Below are 5,169 nucleotides of genomic sequence, written 5' to 3'. Positions count from 1 at the left end.
AGTGAAATGTGCCAACGATTTTTTCGATTTTCAAAATATCCCCCCTTTTTCCCCGCACAGACATAATTAAAATTATTTGCACCAAAATATCCAAGAAAATATTACAAATTCAAATTAAAATGTTCTCATTTATATGAATATTTATTGTTTAATATATATACCATTATCAAGTTTTGTCATTTATTATTTTTAATAATTTTATAATCGTTTTATAATAGTGCACGTTCAGCAGTCCTCGGGTTTTTACCGCCGCATACTACGAAAACTCTGAGCATGCGCACTTTTACCGCCTGAATTTTGAAAACAGTGATAGTTGCAGTGAAATATTTATCTCGATTCAGATTCCAGAACAAAGAAAAAGGTAAAATATAAATTGCACATTGCGTCAAAAAGGTTTTCCATGATAACAACAAGTATGATTCAAGAAAATATAACATATGTTGCCGTGTAGGGCGCCTCGTTCAAATCTGTTGACTCATTGACTGGTTACCGAGTTGAAATATGATACTTCCTCTCTTAATGTCAATATATTATTGCACTGGTACATTGTACAGGATATTTAAGCCAACATATGTGTTATATGAATCCATTTTTCAAACTTCTCCATTAACTTGTGTTGTTTTTTAAGATATATTAAGCAATTGACTATAGAAAGTAAAAAAGGGGGAGGGCAATTGTTTTCTCTCCATGACACCTCCTATAATCTTTATATTTAAAAGCTGTAAGCGTATTTTGCACTTATTTTTAAATATTGTTGGAATCATAAAAGTCTGATCAATATCACAAATGCGAAGCTACATTTTTTTTTAGATATCTCTGTACATAACAAACTCGCCCCATTACCTGATTATAATCTCAGCACATTACAAACTTGCCACATTTAATACAATCTCGGCACATTACAAACTTGGCATATTACAAACTCGTCCTATTAATGATAATACTACATGTATCACCAGTTGCAAGCGTGAAGACTATCACTGGTGATCGTCCTAGACCTGCATGAAATATTTGCCACTGAACATAACGAAATCAACAATCAATCTATGTTAAACTGGGTCTGACATAGGAGTAGACAATTTTACCAATAAAGACTGTCATAGATAGGCGTCACAGATTTTTTTTTAAAACAGCCTTCCAAGATGTCATAATTATTTAGACTAAGATCAATGTACCAGTTGGGAAAAGTTGGGTAAAATTATCCTTTTGTTAGGGTAAAACCCAGTTTACTGGGGTTCAAAAAACAGTATATAGGGAAAAGATTTGTTGGACTGCCACACATGTAGTACATTGTATGTACACAGACTGATCAATATAGAAGATAATTGATTGTATTTATGATTTTTTTCCAGAATCTTGTATAAAAATCCACAGATCCAATGTGTGAACATGTGTCTGAGGTTGTGGAATGCATTGCAGTTACAATACTTACAATGTAAGCATTTATAGATAATAATAAGATTGCGTTCATTGGCATATATGATATACACAACAGCCTGGGTGGATTTTGTTTTTTCCACCGGCCCACCTGTGCCCACTCCAGCTATTTTTTTTTTTTGTAAGAAATATTGATTATAATTGCTTATCTGATTTTTTCAATTGATTGTAAGTTTGCAAGTCTTTTGATTTAACAAGCTAGAAATTTTATCAAAATATGTATATAAAATTGGAAAAGATACAAACATCTCAGTAACAACACAACATGATTTATTATACCACCGACCGCGCATAAAAAATATTGATTATGTTTAAACAAGGATATTTTTTAAGAACTGCTGTTATTCCTAAGTTGGGATAAAAAAAAAACTATTTTATAATTTATGAAATTTTTTTTCAGAGACAGGAAACCAACACAAGACCAGCTGATGAGAGGGCAGAAAACCAAAACTTTGAATGCCATGTATACAACCAACACAAGACAAGAATTTGGAATAAAATTTCAAAAAATCAGAAACATACTATTATTTTATTATTGGTTCATGTACATAAGAAAAAAGAAGTCCTAACTTTTGGATAGGTCTTTCTCTGGTTGGTCAATGGAAAAAAGCAACAGTTAGTTTGATTGAATTTCAGTTATTTTCTTCATTTTGGGATATTTTTAGAAGTGTGTATAAGTTGGTGGTGTGGCCTAGTGGGATGGCTGCTGTGCAGGCAATTTGGTGTCACGATATCATAGTAGCATGAATTGAATCTCGGCGAGGGAAGAACAAATAATTTGTGAAAGCAAATTTACAGACCTAACATTGTTAGGTTGATGTTTAGACGAGTTGTAAAAGTTGTGTAGAAATATATATTTGTAAACTACAGACTTTGGGGACTTTTCCAAACATTTTTCGTAGCCTGTTCTTGTGTAGGGAATCCAGCTGAATTATTCTACAGTAAATATTAAGGTATATGTGGTAGTTTTTTGTACTTCTGAATAATTCATTAAAAAATGTTTCCATTGTCAAAATGAAATCTACATGATTCTAGAATTTCCACCATCATAAAGTGAAATTATTAGTCTAGGACACTGAAACCCTAAACATTTAGAAGTTGCAGCATGTACCAAAGTGTCATGTTGAAGGCTGTACATTTACCATAATTGCTAACATATTTAATATTTGATTTTAGGAAAGAGGGTTGTCTCATTGGCCATCATACAAAATCTCGCCTTTTGAATAGTATTATGTGTTAAATTTTTGAAGGAAAGTTGCTTTTGTTAAATGGAAATGTGTAAATCTTGTACTTCAGTATTGCAACAAATAAAACTAAGACTTTAACCTTAAAACTGTGTGAATCATGAATTGGACAAAATACATTTGATATTTAAACCCGACTAAAAAGTAAAAAAACCCAACACTTTTGTAACTATATTGGAAACTGCTGGCAGTTTGGAAGTAAAGCATTTATCAACATTAACATTGTTGTCGTTTGTTTATGTAATTTATAGGTGGTTCTTGTTTTTTTATATATATATATATATAGATTAGACTGTTGGTTTTCCTGTTTGAATGGTTTTATACAAGTTATTTTGGAGCCCTTTATATCTTGTTGTTTGGTGTGAGTCAAGACTCCGTGTTGAAGGCCGTACCTTGACCGTTAATGGTTTACTTTTATAAATTGTGATTTGGATGGAGAGTTGTCTTATTGGCACTCATACCACATCTTCCTATATCTATTGTGTCCATCTTTCCTACATTGAAAATTATACAACTAAAAAAACAGGTGAAAAGAAGAAAATATAGACCCTGTTTACTTCTTCAATGAAATTTTATTGCTCTTATCAATCAAATGAGGACAAGGGTCATTTACAGTTGAGTTGCAACGTTGTCACAACGTCCTATGAAGGTCATAAATTACGTCACAAATTACGTTGTGCCAACGTTGTGTGGATGGTTGTCAGCACGTGCCTTGGAGTTCACAAAATTACGTTGTACCGACGTAGTTTCACTACGTTGTCACAACGATAGTATTACGTTGTCACGACGTAATGCCAACGTTGGATTGTTTACTGGGTGGTTACAAGTTAACTTAGTGTTGACCAGACCAGTCAAAAGTTAACTTGGGAACAGGTCTGGTTTTGATCGGATTTGTTCAAGCAGAAGTTAACTTTGTGGCAGAACCGGTTTCCAAGTTAACTTTATGACAGGACTGGTTCCGAAGTTAACTTATGTTAACTTATGACAGGACTGGTTCGAAGTTAACTTATATCAATAGCGGACCTGTTTCTAAGTTAACTTTTTGGCAGACATAAAAACAGTCCTAGGTCCAAGTCCGCTTTTCAAGTTAACTAGATTTTGGTCCTAGGACTGGTCAGAGCAGTCCTATATTCGGTCACAGGTTAACTTTGACCAGTCCAAATGACTGGTTATCAAGTTAACTTGCTGTACAGGTTAGGAGTGCACCCATCTGTATGTGTGCATCTTGGGAAAAGAGAAAAATTAAAAGCGTAAGTGACTGTAAACTGAAAGATTTAAATTCCGAAAAACAACAGGTATTTTTGATGATAAATGAAAACTTTCGATATTAATTTCGGTATTTACGTTAGCGCTGATATGTAAACCAATCAAACTCAAGCCTACGCACAGAAACCCCTTAAGATATCAAGGATCGTGTTTCGAGCTGATAAGTTAGTAGTAAATGAGTTATCGTCACATCTATAATTTCGTTGAAGATCGTCTATTTGAATATTTGGGTGAAATACTTTAGTTTAAATTCATAATGTTCACTTAAGAAAAAGAATGCAACCAAATGCAAATACATAATTGTAGATTCATTTAAAATTGTAGATAAAGAGTAGAAGTTTATCAGATGTTTTTATGAAGCTTAACTGGCCCAGGTCAATGCGGCTGTTAGCGTTCGTGGATTGTAAACACTTTTTATAACGATATACTCATAATAAATACACGACAAATAAAAAGTTGTCAAAATTTATTTCAGTATACTCATGACAAATAAATGACATTATAAACAAATCTTTTCAGTTTATATTTTATCCTTCAGGACCTGTGACATTACACTCTACAACTTTTTTGTTTCTCAGATTTGTTTTACAGAAAACGGATAGCAGAGTAATGATTGAAACATACTCCCACGTCCAAGTTGCCAAACTTCTTAATTGATGCAAAGGAGTTCCGAATAACTCGTAATTAATGTCATTGTTTCAATATCATTAGTGTGTATGTTGAATGAACAATCGGCTACTTCACCTCTCGGGAAATTCTAGCAATCTGTTGTCGTTGATTATTTTTTTCTTTTATGCCTGTTCGTCTGTTCCTGGTTCTCAACAAACGCAAGGGTTACCTCTGATTTGCCAGTTTTAAGTAGCCGATAAGTATTTGCAGATACATGATGCCTTATTCAACGGAAACAGTTTAATATCGCTCGTGTATGAACACACTGTTGTAAATAGTTCTAATAATGTCAAAATGTGTGTATGTTTTTCGTGATCCCTCCATCCAATCATAACTCGAAGACTCTCCATCGTTTATGGATAAATCACTCAACGTAACAAGACTTGATATGTTCTGCTGTCCAAACGTGTTGGTGGCTGGTAAAACTACTGACATTTTGAACTTGTGTGATGTTGCAGTCTTAAGTCTTCTCAGTCTGTAGAATAAACATGTGTAATTGAAAAATTGAATGAAAGATTTGCCTTTTATAATGGCTGACTGTTATTTGACATTT

At 33.3% G+C, this 5,169-nt stretch overlaps 1 long non-coding RNA gene across 1 annotated transcript; it reads left to right on the top strand.

Annotated features, from left to right (window-relative positions):
• Positions 1-269: 269 nt before the first annotated feature.
• On the top strand, positions 270-1,954 carry LOC139503227 (uncharacterized). Its single transcript, XR_011659071.1, has 3 exons — positions 270-361; positions 1,353-1,435; positions 1,838-1,954. It is a non-coding gene; the product is annotated as an uncharacterized lncRNA (long non-coding RNA).
• The last annotated feature ends 3,215 nt before the right edge of the window (positions 1,955-5,169 follow it).

The sequence above is a fragment of the Mytilus edulis genome, chromosome 14, assembly GCF_963676685.1.
Source record: "Mytilus edulis chromosome 14, xbMytEdul2.2, whole genome shotgun sequence".
Classification (NCBI taxonomy): domain Eukaryota; kingdom Metazoa; phylum Mollusca; class Bivalvia; order Mytilida; family Mytilidae; genus Mytilus; species Mytilus edulis.
This window is presented reverse-complemented; position numbering and strand designations above follow the sequence as displayed.